This window comes from Pan paniscus, chromosome 3 (assembly GCF_029289425.2).
Source record: "Pan paniscus chromosome 3, NHGRI_mPanPan1-v2.0_pri, whole genome shotgun sequence".
Lineage (NCBI taxonomy): Eukaryota > Metazoa > Chordata > Mammalia > Primates > Hominidae > Pan > Pan paniscus.
In genome coordinates, this window is record NC_073252.2 from 166,354,907 (window position 1) to 166,373,799 (window position 18,893).

At 37.8% G+C, this 18,893-nt stretch overlaps 2 protein-coding genes and 1 pseudogene across 2 annotated transcripts in view; 1 reads left to right on the forward strand and 2 right to left on the reverse strand.

Annotated features, from left to right (window-relative positions):
- The window catches only part of DDX60L (DExD/H-box 60 like), a 259,291-nt gene that overhangs the window by 233,987 nt on the left and 6,411 nt on the right, over positions 1-18,893 (reverse strand). The window lies entirely within an intron of this gene.
- Positions 1-18,893, forward strand: part of PALLD (palladin, cytoskeletal associated protein) — a 423,408-nt gene that overhangs the window by 81,214 nt on the left and 323,301 nt on the right. The window lies entirely within an intron of this gene.
- Positions 6,835-17,465, reverse strand: LOC103786656 (transcription factor BTF3 homolog 4-like; annotated as a pseudogene).

The following is an 18,893-nucleotide window of genomic DNA, read 5'->3' on the forward strand; positions in this document are numbered from 1 at the left end:
TCCCTGAGTCTGTATTTCCTGTATTTCCCAGTTTACGAAGAGGAGATCGTAATACATCCCTATGAAACTGATGTGGGCATTAAAGACGTAAGTGCATAGTATAACTCACACTTAGTAAAAAGTAGTCACAATTTTACTACCATAGATTCTTTCTCATCACCGGTAAAAACGACCTTTCATGAAAGTCTCACCTCCAACCCTGCATATAATCTCAGAAACTCACTCAATAACATCAACTCAAAGTTTATGTATGACTAATTCTATTTCTATATAATATTGATGTATCTTTTTAAACTGTACTTTGAGAAATTCCAAAATATGTTATGATTTTTAGTGTAAAATTCCTGGCCTGAGATGTCATTATATCTTCTTTCCTAAAAGAATAATTTAATTACATTTCCTTTTATGTTAATGACTGAATTTATTATTATTAATTTGGCCCCCAGGAAATGTTCAATGTTATCTGTGGAGAATGAAAAGGAAATAAAAGACAAGGCTTTGGAGCAATAAAAATATTATCCTAAAAAGTCACTTGGGTATTTGAGAAATAACTTCCAAAATATGGATGAGTGAAATAAACCAGGGAAATGCTACTCTTCGGCTACTCTTAGTACTATTATGGATTTTTTTTTTTTTTTTTGAGATGGGGTCTCGCTCTGTCACCCAGGCTGCAGTGCAATGGCACGATCTCAGCTCACTGCACCCTCCACCTCCGAGGTTCAAGCGATTCTCCTGCCTCAGCCTCCTGAGTAGCTGGGATTACAGGTGCGCACCACCACGCACCTGTAAGATTTGATAGATATGGGGTTTTAGCAGATAGGGGGTTTCACCATGTTGGTCAGGCTTGTGTCGAACTCCAGACCTCATGATCCGCCTGCCTCAGCCTCCCAAAGTGCTGGGATTCCAGGTGTGAGCCACCACGCCCAGCCTATTATGGATTTTTATGAGCTTGAAGGGGTCATGAGGAAGAGTCCCAACTATATCATAGAACATGTCTATGAGAACTCAGTTAACAGGAGAAAAACAACAGTATTGTCATAAAAAGATGAGAAACTTTACTTAGAACCTAAAGTACCTCGGAGTGTTTTTACTTTGAGACCTCAAAAACTAGTTAAGTCATGCTAAAATGTGCCTCAAAATACAATTGTTAGAAGATGCATGCAAAATAGAATAAAATGATCTGTTCCTAAAATTCAGGAACTCCACTGCATGGAGATCACCAAGTTGCAGCAACAGATCAAGTTAGATCTTATTTGACTTGACCCTAACTCTTCTTCTATTATGGTTATGCCTTACATATCATATCTCTCCTATAGATGTAGTCATTTGAAGTATTAAAAAAAAAAAAAAGCTCATCTTCATCTACAATGTGTATCTTTTCTAACTTAGCCTGCTGGTCTGTCTAGAAGCCAAGGTAGAAAGACTACTGCTATTATACTGTGTGGGGCAACAAGCCCTACAGGACCAAACTTGAAGAGGAATCTAGGTCATTGTCCTGACAGATCTGAGCTTTAAAATTTTGAAGAGACCTACGTGTCTAGAACCATCCCAAATAGTCACATGAATTAAGGCTTTGCTCCTGAGATTTATAGTGGAATAAAATGCAATGTCATTTGCCTCTTCCTTTAAAAAAAAAAAAGTCAACTATGCAAAAATTACTACAAGAGACTTCATAAAGTATAACACACAGTGAAATTACTGGTTCCCTAATAATCTTCTCTATAAATTTTATTTTATAGGCTCTGCTGGATTGTTAAAAACCATGATGATATTCTTTTAAATGTTTATGGTTAATTTCATCTCTTTCATCAGATTTTCCCTCTCCATTCTTCTAAACTCTCATCTCTCCTACTAAGCTTTTTTCCAACACAGCTAAAGTTTCTTGGATTCTTTCAAATATCATGGGCTCCAGCTTCTCTCTGCTGGATCTGTTCTGATTAAGGGGAGGAAGACCTCTCAGCTGTACCTTTTCTGCTCAGCATATATCTTGTTAGCCAAGAAAAGTACTTTGTTTAGTAAAGACACTACCAGTCACCAGGCAAAAAAAAAAAAAAAAAAAGGAAGACAAGTCCAATCAAAAGTTCAGCTTTGAAATTCAGACCAAAAGCACATGCTCTCTTCTACGTGCAACCTCAGCCTTTCCCAGCCACCTGTCTTGGCAAGTTATCATCTAGCCCAGAAACTGGAGGAAGATGCCAAAAAGCAAGAGGATTCCAGTCAAATTGGTCATCCACAGATAATCAAAATGCAAATATACATCACTCCAACAAATACAGGAAGTCCCCAATTTTAAAACATAGTGAATTACAGTGTACTTGACAGTCAGGTGTTTAGAACCAATTTGGAACCCTTAGTGTTACAAAGCAGGCCCACCAAAAATCCCATGTAAGTCCCAACAACTTGGTTATGTTGGGTGTTCTATGTACATCTGTGTTTAAAATGAAAAAATAGAAAAAATACCATTGCAATTCTAATGATTAAAAATTTTTAAAGACATAAAGTGATTTTGTATTGTTTTTCCAAAGTGCTCTGCTATGGAAAGATGTTTAGCTAGATGAGTTTATTGGAGGCTTATAGAAAAAGGACCATCTGGGTAGTTTCACAGTCTTGGATGTTAATGGCCTCTTGGTTTTCGGTGTAGCATTATTAACTCTTGTATTTGTCAGTCACCATTAGGAAAATTCTTGAAATAACAAATAAGAAGTAGAGGTTATATATAAAGGAGTGGTTTGTTTATTTTTAAAGAACTGGACAAACTTTTTAAAAGAGGAAAAAAATAAAAATGAAATAGAGAGGGAAGGTAAGGAGACGGTTAACGATAGTGTAAGTAGAAGTGAAAAGGACTTTGACTAAGGTGGAATTTGATGATCAGTTATTAGTCAAAGGCTGAATAAATAGATGTGGATACAAGCAAGGCATGTGAAAGCTTAGAATAAGCTTTACCTTAGTCGCAAGGTGATACCATCATTCCTGACAGTTTAGTTCCTACACAGAGACAGCAGGATGATGTTTATGAAGTAGCCTTAAAAAAAACAGACGTGTGAGGGGAGGTAGTATCCCACTAATACTTAACAAATCAAATGTTTGTAACACAGAGAATGAATGTCTTTTCAGAACCTTGTATAGAGCTTAATGAAACCGGTATAGTGAAAGAGCATCATTTGTAGTCAGACCAAAGAGGACTTGAATTCTTGTTCATGTGATATTGGGTCAAATGATCTAACCTCTCTGGTGCCCAATTGGGATATATTACAAATGAGCATTCAGTAAGTCATCTCAAAGATATTATATACAGATGGTGTCAACTAGACATTCAATAACTGACAGTTATTAGGCTCCCAAAGTCTGCCAGTAATGCCTTACAGGTTGTGTCAGTGATATCCTTGTAGTGTTTGATCCTGTAACAAATTCAGTAGCTATTTTACACCCATAGTATATTAAAGACAATAATAGATCAAGAACAAGGTTAACATAACTAACTCTATGTGGAATTGTCAGAGTTGCTATGGAAACTTTGCTAGGCTTATGACTTTCAAAAAAGAGTCTCAATTAACAGAATCTTCTTACAGAGTAATCTATTTCATGTAAATGAATTATCTGTTTTGCAGCTCAAGGTCAAATGCATTTGAACCAGTCATTTTGGGATCTGTTTTCCCAAAGGAATGATAAATGACTAATCCAAAAGACTATGGATTAGCGAAATTGACTAGATGTCATTAAAGACCCCAAATAAATGTTTGCTGTCCTTGACCTCCATGAGGATAAGTTGTGGTGGGGCCTGTGGTTATCCACTGTCTTTTATTGAATCAATAACTTGGTTTCTTTAACAATACCTGTTTATGTGCATGCCTAGAACCAATTAAATACTGGGCTATTTTAAGTTTCCCAATGCAGCTATATTTTGGCAAGTGTGAAAGAATAAATTAGACACTTTTCCAAAGCACAGTGATTTATTGAGATCTGTACTATGTAATAAACATGGGATGATGCCTAAGCCTGTGGTATGGTGGGGCCCAGGGGTCTTCTTTCTTGTGCTAGCTCACATCGTTTACGATAAATGCTTAAAAGACTTTGAAGTCTTTGTCCAAAACACTTATTATGTATAATTATACAGATGAGCATTTATTAAAGTAAGTGTATTGGCATTTTAGTGCCCAAACCATCCCTCTCTATAGATGTTAGCAGTTTTCACTTAAAGTGTGGTTGTATGAGTAAATGTGTTAACCCATTTATAGTGAAGCAAGACAGTGTCTACAAATTGCTGTGACAACGTCCTTGGCTCTTCAAAGTGAATATGGTTATGAATTCAGTCGTGAGAGTGCAGGATCTAAGAAACCTAAAAATAAAAATCTGGCCTACAGTGTATTATTTTTGTCTGCTCAACAGAATGCCAGGGTGAGGGTAGAAAAACTACCTATCAGGTACTGTCCTCACTACTTGAGTGACAAAATTATTTGTACACTAAACCCCAGCAACATGCAATTTACCCTGGTAACCAACCTGCACATGTAATGTACCTTGTGAACCTGAAATAAAAATTGAAAAAGAAAAAAAAAAAACAGAATACCCAACTTTCAGTTATCAACAAAGCAACCCATACCATGCTTGTGTTGTTATAAATGTACTACTAATAGTAATTAGATTTTTTGGTAGTTTAAGTATACCATTTATACTCCATTTAAATCATGTTTATAGACTTTTTGTACATTCCACAAAAATGAAAATGTCTTGAGTACCTATTATTGCCAAACCCTTTGCTGGGTTCTGTGGATTTCAAGATGAAAGAGACACACTCCTACCTGCAAGAAGCCCATGGTCTAATAGAGGAGAAAGATGCAGACTATATATTATATTATACATATCTTAAGTGCTATAAAGATACTGTAAAACTACTGCTATGGAAACTTCAGTAAGGGTGTGATTATTTATTCCTTGGAATCCAGAAACATCTTAATGAAGCAGCATTTAAAGTGGGCCTTAAAAGACAGAAGTAGCTTGCCAGGCAGGTGAGCAGGTCTGTTGTCCTGGGGAGGCTACTGAAAGAACCAAATGTGTTTCTATGTAGGGAACTCTTGTCTTCTGTATGAGGTTGGCATGGTTCACTCATCAAAATGTATAATGAGCTAAGAGCCTCGAGAAATGACTTTTGGACATTTCATCCCAGAGAGAATAAACAGAGGCCCTTCCCATGGAGGCAGCAGCATAGGTCGCTTAGGTTTGTACTTCAGGGTCACTTCTTGACAAGGAAAATGCAAGTCTTATAGATTGGGTCCTATAGATTTCCTCACCAATTCCAAGTATAGACTAACTTGGCCTTGTTAAAAAAAAAAAAAGGAAACAGGAAGAAATATCTAGAATCCTTGGTTTCTAAAAAAAATTACAATTTACCATCTCTCTGACTTGGAGAAAGTAAGCCAAAATATCTAGGTTTTTATGTTTCTTAAACTGTGCTTATCTCATTTAACCTTAAAGGTATTTGATTGAGTCAATCCATACGTAAGCCCCAATAAATTCAATATAGCACTTTTACCCTTTTCAAAGTGTTGTCATCAATTGGTAAATCTAATAAAAATTGAATATTTTTTTAATGGGAAAAAAAAATTACGCCATAAGCAAAGTCAAAGAATCAACAAATAATTGAGAAAAGGATTTGAAGCCTGATTGACAGACAGAGAGATAATTGTGTTACAGTCAGAATTGTCACAGATGAATTTTTTTAAAGACAACTCTGGCAAAGATAATGAAAGGGATTTCTATATAAGATAATAAAATGCTCAGCTTAATTTATAATTAAATATAAATGAAAACCATAAAAATATACCATATACTATTTATCAGATTGGCAAGTATACAAAATTTTAATACTACCTAGAATTAGCAAGAGTGTGGGGAAACAGGCACTCTCATAAATTCAGGGATGGATCCACATTTGTGCTTGAAACTCATACAGTTTTGGAGACTTCTTTAAGAAAAAGAATACAATATTAAGCATGCTCTTGAATTTTTATTTAGAATGAGAGTGATTCTAATAAATTATAAATTTTTAAAACATGACAAATACCACAAACATTGCAAAATCTAGAATAATAACATAATATTTATTGATGTACTGCCTGGCATAGCTCTCTACTAACTTTTCCCTATATTTTTGATACATTCTTTCTGAGTATCATTTCATGCGACAATGTTATAATACATTATGTAGAGAGAATAGAAATATAAGTCATTTTTCCTCCAGCATGGTTGGTCAAAAGAAAATTTTTTATTTTTGATATTTGAAAAAGTTTCTTTTAGTTTCACAACTTATTGGAAATATAAATTTTTAGGATAGCTGATAAATTTGAAAAAAACTCTAAAACGTTTATTTCATATATGATCTGTAATATTTCAGGGAATTTCAAGTTGGTTACTATGTAACCATATCAATGTTAAAGACCATTTCAATTGATGGCACTTCTTTGTAGTTGATGTCCTTGTCACAGTGGTGTGTTATGAGCTTTACATTATTGTCCATGCCAGTATTTCTGTCAAATCAATATGAACTTCATCATTTTCATGTATTTATATGATTTGCTCTTCTTTATAAACATGATTATCAAATAATCCAAGAGCCTATTTACTACTCCTATAAGAAAAAATGTATATCCTTTTAATAAATTACTGCTTTTCAGAGTGATGAATTTTTTTAACAATGCACTTCTTTTTAAAAAATATGTATAATATTTATATTATTGAATAGCAATAGGCAATACACCCTGTATCTGTAAAACTTTGGAACCACTGGCTTATTTGTTAAATCTAGTCCATGCCAGCCTCCAAACACCAGAAAAAAATTTAGTTAGCTTCATTCTTTGATGCCTCACCAAAATATTCTACAAGATCTGAAACATCCTCCTCCTCATCATTGTCTTCTGGGTTTGGTGCTTTGCTATTCAAGACTTGCCATGGGAACTGTTTGGCTAACTTCCTGAGACTTGTTAAGCTGTCAGCACCAAGCTGACTTAATATTCCAGGAAACAGTTCTGTGATTGGTTTGGCTTCTGCATGACTGGTAACTGCAAAGGTGTTAGCAGAGAGAGAAGGACTAGAGAGAGGAGCAGAGAGAGGTAATTGCAAAGATGTTAACAGAGAGGGGGCAGACAGAGGTTAGACTTTGGGATCGTTGAAATGAAAAACTGTCCCATCTTCAATCATGTTCACCTCTTTAATACCAGCTATATATTCACAGCCAGTTTAGTTAGGGAACTCTGAAGCTTTCTGTCATCTGCTGTAACTCTCTAGGTTCCACCTTTGTTTTGCAAGCTGTACCCTTGCCCCCTATCTGGACCTGAGCCTGAAGTTTGGCTAACTTTCTTGATTCACACTGTTGGTAAATCCAAAGCAGGGAGGGTCCTCCAACACCAGCATACAGCAACAGCAAAATCACAGTTCACTTCTGTATATCAAAATAATTCCATAGATCCCACCACACATTTTTATTGCCTTGGTTTCATATTTCACTGACTTTTAATCTGAATTTTATTTCTTTAAGAAATAATTTTAAAGATGACCAAAAACATATTCTTCCTATATGTCAACATCAAGGGTCTGTAATTCCTTATTATATTAAAACTTTCTAAAAGGTCTTTATAAAATTCTGTTAAAATAACATATCCCAACTCAACTTCTCCAAGCCTGATCCCCAAAATAGCGAATAGCCACTCCAACTCCATGTGGCAAGTAAGGGGTGTAACAGTGAAGAATTCAGAGTTAAGAGATAGTGGTCATAACCAATTGTGGTTGAAATGTCTTACTATTGCTAATTTTACAAAAACATTAGAAATGTCTACATATTTTAAGGGCTCATGCAGGGCCTTGGAAGAAGACCATACAAGTAAGATTTGAGGTTCACAATAAATTGGCTTACTATAAATATTCCTCAGTACACCCTTAAGGTGAAAGTCAAAATTCTAATCATCTATTTGAAGGACAAGTTGGCAGCATGTACCAAAATTTAGAATTAAACATCCTTGGATCCAACACTTCCACTTCTACTAATTCACTGTTACAGATAGACTGTCACAGACAAACAAAACATTTTGTACAAAAATATTCAATGAAGCATTGTTTGTAACAGATGAAAAAATGGAAATGCCGTAAGTAGGAGAATAGTGCAAGTAATAATGGATATCAACAATATAATATGCTATTAAAAAGAGCAAGTTAGCCAGGCATGGTGACACACACCTGTAGTCCTAGCTACTGGAGGCTGAGGCAGGAGGATCACTTGAGGCCATGAGTTCAAGGTTGTAGTACACTGTGACTGCATCAGTGAATAGCCATTGCACTCCTGACTGGGCAACATAGCCAGAACCTGTGTCTATAGAAATTTTTAAAATAAAATAAAAAGAATAAGTTAAATCTTTCTATGTATGTAACCATGAAATTTATCCAAGTTGTATTTCAATTTGAAAAAGTAGTTTAAAACAGTGCATGTGTGTGTATATCACACACACACATATATATACACATGCACTGTTTTAGACTTTTTCAAATATGTGTGTGTGTATTGTATACACACACATATATACATACATGTGTATACACACATATATATACATACATGTGTATACACACATATATACATATACACTATATAAACTGTGTTTGTGTGTGTATACATATATAAACGGTGTGCGTGTGTGTGTATTAATAGTTTGGCCACAATTTAGTTTACATATTATATTTATACAGATTTTTCAACAGTTACATGTTGTACCATTCCTAGTGGCTATTTTTGGGGATTAGACTAAAAGGACAGAGGACTTCTACTTATAAAAATTTGTCTATTTTTACTCTATTCCTCTCCCCCTTTTAAGCAAAATGTTTTACTTTCATAATAAAAAATTATAGCTGCTGCTCAAATCAATTTCTATGACTTCTCATGCTTAAATTACTTTCCCTCTTTAAACTCATCTTTTTAAAACAATAAATAAATGAAAATATTTGAGAACCCCTGCTTGCAAATCATATATACCATTTTTAGCTTTTAGTTGAGGTCTTGTTTTTTATTCCTCTATTTTAATCACAATCTGTGACCAGAACTTTAGGAAAAACATGAACCCAGAATTTCTCAGGATTTCTTAAATAATGCCTTAACATAATTAAATATAATGATGATTGAGTAATCAGAACCATTTTAGTATATTTTGTTCAAAAATCAAAATAGTTTTATATTGGGGGGGCAGCATCATGATTAAAGAGAGGATGCAAAGAAAGTCTAGACTGCAAGCAGTTACCAACAGGGCACAAGAGACTAAAAGATTTCTAGTCATCTCAGGAGAGAATGATGGGAGTACTCTAGAATACTTGCAAGAGTGTCTACCTTAAAAAGAAAAAGGTAACTCCTAAAGATGGCTGTGATATCTATGGTGCAATGTCAACTTTGCCTGGGGAGAGAGGGGAACGTCCAGGCTTGCCAGTGAGCTGTCTTTAGCATAATATTCTACATGATGCAAGGATATTAAGAAATCAATGATTTATTGCTATTTCCTTGTGTCTCAGTGTTTTTTCTTCTGCAAGTTTGGATTTGCCTTAGGCTCTTCTTTAAAAAAAAAAATCTTAGCTAGTTGTAACATAGGTCCAAAATTCCTAGCTTTTTAAGAAATTTGTTAATCCAGTAAAAAAAATCTATCTATAGGCACATTAGATTGCACATAGAGGGAAAGAGGCATCTCTCCCAACCCGGGAGACTGAATGCCTTGTTTTAGAGAAGAACAGCTTGTGCACAAATGGCCCCCAGGTGAATAAGACTCATTATGGTCATTTTGGTCACCTTGGGTCCAGAAGACCTCAAGGCATTAGCTCAGTTTGTATGTCATCAGAAAGCAATGATTCATAAACTTCAATGCGTAGAATGCCATGAATAGCCTGTTAGAGAGAACCACCCTCCACCACTACCACTGTCACCACCAGCAGCACACAATCCTGATTCAGGACCACATTGACAAACCTGCCTTAGAACTTTGGGCTTACTCTAGAGAAAATTCACATGCACAAAGCCAAATCAAACTCCATTCCTCTCTTTGAATAGATCCAACCCTCTGCTTCCTGATCTGTATTAAAAAAAAGAATAAAAATAAGTTGTCTGATAATCTAACATGCCCAGGTTAGCTTAAATAACAGAAGTTGAATGCAAGGACACAGGAGATATCAAAGAAAGCAAAATCTCGGCAATTGCACAGCTTGATTTGGAGAAATGGGAATTCATTCCTTGCTGGAAAAGAATATTTCAGGGGCTCCAGGGGCCAAGGGTAGCTCTTCGAGATCCAAAAGCACGAGTTTATTAATGAGCTCATGACTCCTCATCTCTACTTTTCTATCTCTTCAGTATTTCCTCCTACCTCTTATCTACCTTCCCTCTACTTGGTGTTCCATGGCATAACTTCTGCCTTCTAAGGGCCAACTTCCAGAGCCTCTCTACTTTCTAACCACTCAATCTAACCAAGACAGGAGGGGATAATGGGGCCGGGCAACCACCATCCAGCATAGAGCACTCTTGTGACTCCGGTGAGTCTGCAGATATTAATGTTTGAGTCAGACAGTTGGTCTGGCCAGTCAGGGCAAGAGTGCAGGGTCACAAGGTCCAAAGCATGGCAACTAAGTGTCGAAAACCCTTCAGGGTGAGATTTTGAAATGGACAGATATTTGTCAAAAGAGAGTTACATACTCGCCAGGCAGGCACTTTGGAGACCACTTATTCACCCAGCCATTCCACCATTTGTTGAATGTCTACTAAGGGTTAAACACTAGAAACAAACACTGATTGAGACATAGACTCTGAATTCCAGGACTTCGAGTACAGGGAGTATGGTTAACAGGTAAATCAACAAATATCACCCAGTGTGACAACTGCCAAAAGAGAAATGTGTTCAGGTCTAGGGAACCCAGAGAAGCAGGGAATACAAAAGACTCCATACGTGAACTTTGAGCAAAGTTCCATTAATTAGATGAAGCCATGCAGAAATATTGCCAGGTATGAAGGCACAGTGGGATTTGCCCGTGTACAGCGGGCTGAACTCTAGCTCTGTTGCTCAGCGTATCTTAAGTTTGGCTTTGTTGTACTCATTTCCAGACTCCATTTTAGCCATTTCAGATGTTATAAGGAAAACTAAAATATAAATTACCTTAAAAGTAAGGGACTATTAGTATCCACAGAACTGCAGAAAAACATGGTTCCTGGAGGGCGGCTTTGGGAAGAAACATAGCAACTTGAATATATATAGAGAGAGAGAAAAAAAGACAAGGTCTCACTCTGTCACTCAGGCTGGAGTGCAGTGGCATGATCATGGCTCACTGCAGCCTCGACCTCCCAGGCTCAAGCAATCCTCCCACCTCAGCCTCCTGAGTAGGTGGGACTGCAGCAGGCACCACCATGCCCAGCTAATTAAAAAAAAAAAATTGCAGAGAAAAGGTCTTGCTTTCTTGCCCAGTAATTGGTCTTAAACCCCTGAGCTCAAGCGAGCCTCCCACCTTGGCCTCCCAAAGTGCTGGGATTATAATGTGAGCCATCATACCTGGCCCTGAATGTATGAAAACTATGCAGTGATACCCCAGTCATGGATTAACCACTCTTAATAGAAATTGCTTCTATCAAATACATATTTATCTCTAATTTAAGGACTGACAATGGAGAATTTTTTAAAGATCCTAAGCAACCCATTGCCATCAAAACTTCCAGTGTTTATCAACATTTTAATAGACCACTTAAATATTCTTGATCTAAGTTATAATTAAAAGTATCTCAGGATTTATTTTTCTGAGAAAACATACAGCAGTTTTTTGTTCATCTAAAAATCTTTATATTGTAAACTTTATATCATAAAGTACTTTAAGACTGTTGATATGCTCCTTAGTAGACTTGCAGAAGAGTAATCAAATGTTATACAGATGAAAATGTGTCCAGTTAATTATGAATGTATAATTTTATCAATGACATTTTATTACCACTTAATAACTTCAGGAAAGACCTGTTTTTCAAAATTCAGAAAAGTACAGCTTGTTCTATGTTAGGCACAGCTGCTTAAATGTGTTCATTATGTTTTGTTGGGAATGTTTCTTGTTATTTTCATAGTAGCCCTCAGGCTACAATGCATTTTTGCAAGGTGGTAGGGATAGGTGTCATTCTCTTCGTTAAAAATGAGGCAAGTAAGGTTCAAAAAAATTAAGCGTTGTGCCCAATGTTACACAGCTGGTAAAAGTTGAACTCGTGTATTCTTTCCATATTTCCCAAAAGATTCACAGGATGCAAAAAGGTTCCATAGTAAAAGTGGTTTGGAAAATTTTGGATGAAACAAAAATTAAACAGTTCTTTTTAAAAAATTGCAGACATCTCAGTGAATGGATATACACAAATGTGCTTCATCAATCTCCAAGTAGAAAGATAGTCTGCAGCATTTCCCAAACATACTTGAGTATAAATCCCTTTTATATCCAGAAATATCTCATGGTATTAATCGTGAAACAGAATCTGGAAAAAACTATTGTGCATGATTAGGCTTCTTCTCGTGTAGTAATTGAAAATAACTCTGAAAACTCTCCCTTAGGAAAGTAATTCATGAGAGCTGCAGTGAGAAACAAGAAGGGAAAGAAAATAAACAGGCCTGACAAATTCTGTAGAAGCTGAGAGGTTAGACAGTAACATCCGTAGTGTTATACAAACCAAGAAGGACAAAAAGACACTTGAAATTCATTACAAGCCAAATTTTCCTCTGGATCAAGGACAGCTATAGGGGCCAAGAGTAAACCAGATATCCATTATCTTTATGTTTCTCAGTTCTGCTTTAAGCAAGAAATGTACCCAACCAAAGGAAATGTCTCAATTTATCTATGAAACACACAACACCCAAAAAAATCTCATAAAATCTCATACGTGGAACACGTAACATGGCCAGTTTAACAATCAGCCAAACAATCTGCAAAAATGATATAACAGTGCCTGAATTTGAACATCTCTAGACATAACAAATAGAGCATAGTTACATTACCAGACTAACAACGCTTGATTAAGGCATACAGAGAATTTGGAAGACACAAAGAGCATATGTCTATAAAGCTTAAGTTTGTTATGTTGCAATATGAATATTAATAGTGCATGGGATTTAATAGCAAGAAAGTTACATAAAGTGCATGTCTCTGAGAATTCCTGCTGTCAGTGACTGGAAAGGATCCCACTGGGGAAATGCTCGCTACCTAACAATGCCATTGGTGGTGACTCATCCAAAATTCCGACACAGACCTAATGAGCTTCTGAGAGAATGCCTGGCAGACTCAGTCCTATTCAGTGTGTTAAATAGAGGGTAAGAAACAAAGTTCTCAACTGATACAGTTTTCTGTAAAGCTCTATTGTTTCTGCGAGTTAAGATATACTATTACATTGGTCAAAGGATATTTGATCTTCCAGCTACCACTTTGGTTAACTGGAGAAAGGAAAAACACCACAAAGCAAGTTTGCTTTTTTGTTTTTTGTTTGTCGAAATCTTTGTACTCTGATACCTTCTTTGGAATATCAAATATAAACTGCCCCTCCAGTGCAGAGTGTGATCAAGGGGGTAATTAACTGAGCTCTAAATGTGATGTTTCTGGTGGTCACTTCAAGTCATTCTAACCAATTAATCAATTTCCTGGTGCTCTGACTTGGATCCTATGTTTTCAGCCCCTGGAGCAGTGGTTCTCAAGCCTGGCTGCCCATTAAATTCATTTGGGGGATTAAAAAAAAAATACCGATGCCTAGACCCCACCCTGGAACAACTAGATAGAATCTCTAGGGATAGAACTTCTGTATTTGTGAAAAGTTTTCTAGGTGATTCTAAATAAAGTCAAAAGCCTCCAAAAACTGCTGTTACGTTCATGTCCAGCTACTGAGTATCTAGTCTCCAATGAGTGATCCAAAAATCTCAAAGAATTAAGCATGAAAAAAATGCCCCCACCAATGACTGCCATACAGCTGGCTGTTTGGGACCAGCACATAAGACATTAGAAGACAGGCCCATGTTGAAGCAAGGAAATGTGAGGACTGTGATCAATGTTGGTCAGCAGGATCCAGGGAATGACTCACAGACTGGGCAGGGGAGCCTGGACTGAACGTGGGCTCTGCAGAGCTGTCTGGACACACTGGGCTTGGTGCATCTGCGGACCAGCAGCTAGCATGTTTGTTCTACCCAGTCTCTGTAGCTGCTACCACCCCTGCTATCACCTCTACCAGTAGCCCCCAAAAATAAATAGACATAAAATGGTTTTCTTCTCATGAAAATTTGTAAGTAGTGTAAAAGATATTATATATTGAAGGAATTCTTGCCACCAGAAGAATTCACTGTTTGTATTTTGGTTTGCAGACTTGGGCCATGCCAATGTCAATATAGATTTTTATCCTTTTTTTTTAAGAGTTTGCCCAATTTTTTTTTTAGGGCAAATTTCTAGAAATCTTTTTTTCATTAAAGGGCATCTATATTTTAAATTTCTACAATCATTGCTAAAGTACCTTCTGTAAAGCTTGGATTAACTTGTATTCCTATAAGTAGTCCTCTTTCTCTGTGTCCTTGCCTGTAAAGTGAATTAGAAGTTGTTTTAATCTTTACTAGTATGAGAGGCAAAAACAGAAACTTATGGTTGTTTTAATTTGTGTCTCTTTGATTATCAGGGAAGTTGAGCATCCTTACATGTGATTTTTGGACATTTTATTGTTGTTGTTGTTGTTACTTTCCTCTTTGTGCCTGTAATTTATTTTAGTGCCAGTGGTGGCTGCTGCTTTCAGACCCTCGCCACCCAGGACGACAGCTCAGCTATGCCCTACTTGCCCCGCTTCAGCTGGAGTTGAAGCAGTGCCCTTCACTTAAGATTAAGCTTCCTGGCCAGGCGTGGTGGCTCAGGCCTGTAATCCCAGCACTTTGGGAGGCCGAGGCGGGCGGATCACGAGGTCAGGAGATCGAGACCATCCTGGCTAACACGGTGAAACCCCGTCTCTACTAAAAATACAAAAAATTAGCTGGGCGTGGTAACGGTCACCTGTAATCCCAGCTACTCGGGAGGCTGAGGCAGGAGAATGGCTTGAACCTGGGAGGCAGAGCTTGCAGTGAGCCCACTGCACTCCAGCCTGGGGGACAGAGCGAGACTCCGTCTCAAAAAAAAAAAAAAAAAAAAAGATCAAGCTTTCTCAGAGTCAGTTTCCTCATATAAACTACATGTTCTCGAAAAAGACAAGAGCTTGGTGGCTGAACACCCCAGCAGTCTAGTGTCCCCTTTGAATCCCTACTGCCATCTTCTTCAGAGCCTGGGGTGGGAACACCCATGAATACACTGAGGGCCAGCAAAACCCACATGGCCCCTAGGCCTTCCTGAGATCAGAGGAGCCATCTTGAGGCACAAGCTGAGATTTTCTCTTGCTCATAACATTAAGTTCCAAAATTTAAGGTGTAAACAAGATGCAAGATAGGCCAGCCATTTTTCTTTAAGATGAGGGAGAAAGGTAAAATCATATTTTGTATGTGTTTCACTAACCTATGCTAAGAACCTAAGATCCAAAAGGCACGGGGGCTGGGAGATGGGGATGGGAGTTGAGAGGGGAACATTATATATAGGTGCTTGCAAGGAAGTTGAGAAAAGGTATGATATGAACGGTACAAGGGAGGGAGTGAAAGGAAGAAGAGGCAGTGCAGATGATAAGTCATATCTGCAGAAATAAATTTAGAATGATAATGAAAGCAGATTCCCTCCCTCATATTCTTTGGAGCATCTGCCTGTCTCCCCTTTCATTCCCACCACACTTAATGTAGTTTATTAAAAAATAAACAATGGCAGAGGGAACTGGGAAGTACAAAACACACAGTGACCGGAGGTGTAACTGGTTGATTACTGTTCTGACTCATGTAATTTTGTCGACTCATGTAATTTTGGCACTCGGTGTGAGCTTTTTTTCTGTAAGAATTGAGTAATCAACTACAGCGGACCCTTGTATTCCAGGCTTTGATAGTTATATATCCATAATACTTATAACAGATAATATTTATTGAGAGCCAGACACTGTTCTGAGTGCTTTACCTGTGTTATTGGCACTTTTGATTATTTCAACAAACTTGATCTCCATTTAACAACTGAGGAAAGAGAAAGTTGAAGTAATTTGTTGGAGACCACAGAGCTAAGGTAATTTGATAGCCAAGTAGTTGAGGCTGTCATGCTGTTATTCTGTTCCTCTATCATGCTAATTATTTGTGAGTGTTTTCTGGAAAAAAAAAAAAATTGGCTGCAAGGAAAAGAAAATCCACTTGAGCTAGCATAAGCAAAAATAAAAGAGTATTATTAGGGTAAGAGAACTGAAAGACAGGGTTCAGAAACCAGGCCTCAGAAACAAATGGTAACAAGGCACTCTACACTGTTAGGATTCTGCCCTCTGCCTCCCTGTCTTTGCTGCCAATCTTACTCTGTTCCTGCAGTCCAAGGGGCTGGAAATATGGCTACCAGCTGCTCACAAGTTTGCACTTTATAGGTCCCACCACTTAAAGAGCTGGCTCTTGTTCAGCAGGTCCCGTTTTTACAATTCCAAAGAAGAGACCTTGGTTGGTCCACCTGTTTAGTTAAACAATCGCTGTGGCTGTAGAGCAGGGTCCCACTGGGAGCAGCACTGGCAACCTATAAATATGTGGTGCAGAAAGAGAGATGCTTGAGCAGATAAAAAGGAGCCCATTCCTGTGAGTAACTCCATGCTTTATAACTAAAGTGGTCTGCCATTTCTCAGAGGCATGAATCTGAAGCCTGCTCATAGCAAGTCCTGCCAATGAGTTCATCCAATGAGCCCCCCATTTGCATCTCAAGACGGTTTTAGTCTCCTTTTAAATGATATAATTTTCAGGACATATTATAGTGTTGGTCTTCATGAGACTGAGACTTCATGACCTACATCAGTATGACATCACTTCCCAAAGAAACACGAATCCATATCCAAAATTCTTGCAATACCTAATGTAAGTGCTTATTGAAGTTTCTTGAAGCAGCTAGAATTACTACATCATGTAACATGCATCAAAACCTCTTTAGAAGGCCTCATTAGATATTTCTCTTCTTCCTCCCCACAAACTGTCTTTTCTCTTAATCCGTCTCTGATATCCAGAGCTGTTTGTTATTATTGCTGTTGTTGCTATTGCTGCTGTTGTTGTTGTTGTTGCTGCTGCTGTTTTGGTTTTTCATTTGTTTGGATTTTTCTATACCCTAACTTCTATGAATCACTCTGGCATTTTTTAGTATCTTTCATTTTTTTTCTACTACTACTCTGATCAGTGAAACAGGCATAGGTAATAGAAGATGAGGAAGGCAAAAAGCTATAACTATTTTTTTTTTTTTTTTGCCTTACCAAGTTTTGTCTCACTGGAATCATTGCAGTTTTCCACAAAGAAGGGGACATCCCCCTGAGGCACCCAGAGTTTCTTCCAGTTCATGTTTCAACACACACACCCCCCACTTCCATCCTGTATCCTGCTGAGCTGAGTAGAATTATCTCCAAGGCCTTGAGAGCATTACCTCTCCATAAAATTGGGTGATCTGGAGTTGTCCTGAATTTCAGCAGCAGGACTCAAACTTCCTTTATTCAGACGCTGTGGCTCGGGTCAAGATATATATTAGCCAGAATTATGTTTACCTGTGAATAATAGGCAGCCCAATTTGCAGTGGCTTACATCAATAGGGGTCTATTTTTTCCTAAAACAAGAAGTCTGGCCTTAGAGAGTTGCTGATGTTGGTTTAGCAGTTCCACTTGTCAAGCAGTGATCCCAGGAGACAGGAATGGAGGACGAGGAGATAAGAAAGCAGGAGTGAAAGCTGTTACCAAAAAAAAAAAAAAAAAAAAAAAAAAAAAGTTCTCCAGGTGGATGACTAGGCCTGTTCCTGTTGTGATCCCTCCAGGACATCTGTACATTGTCCTTCAGAAATGTCCAACCAACAGATGAAAGAAAGGTGCATTGATCCCTCAGTCCCTGACCCCACACTGGGCAAGGGCTGCCCTGTGGGATGTCACCAGCACTTCCAGCTGTGCATGCTTGTTTGCTGAGTGGGGTTCTGGATGCCTTCATGCGGGGGTATCAGAGTGGCCTAGGGGCAGAACACAAGAGGTACTGAGGGCAGCTTAGTGGATGTGGGCTGTCAAGACGTCCTTGCAGGGAGTTGTGATGGCTGGAGTAAAAGGTGGGCTCCTGTGTGGATACAATGTGGGACCCAAGACGCATCTCATACAGCTCAGAACCTTCTGAATCTGAGGTTTCTATGTGCTTCCTTAATTCTGGGAAATTCTCTGTTACTGTTCCTTCAAAAATGTCATCCCAAGTATTCTCTTCTTTTCTTTTGGGATTCCTTCTATATCAATGCAGATATTGTCCTCCACAATGCTTAGTTTCCTTTTACAAATACCCTCTCCTTATATCCCCTCCAGATTCCTTTAGAGCTAGCTCTGCATCCCAATCTTCCTACTTGCTAATTCATTTTTTGTCTATGTCCAATCTGTCATTCGATCCATTTATGATATTTGTTCCAATGCATATATTTTTCTACTTAGTATCTCCAATTGGTTCTTCATAACTTCTTATTGCTGTTTCATGTCTATCTTCCCTCAACTCTTTTATAATATTTGATATGCTTATTTTAATCTTCCTGGCCCATCAACTATGTTGCATCTCGGATAGCTTTCCACCAGGAGTCTTTCTCTTTATTCTCCTTGGCAGTCTCAGTGTTTTTCCCTCAGAGCTCCTGTTCTCCTGAGGGCATTCATCTCCTTGGTTGATTAAGTATCTCTGAGGTGAGGGCTAGAAGCCAGGGCCTCCATCTGTCCCCTTCCTAGAGGGCCATTTCAAGGATGAGATGCTCAGGTGCTACTC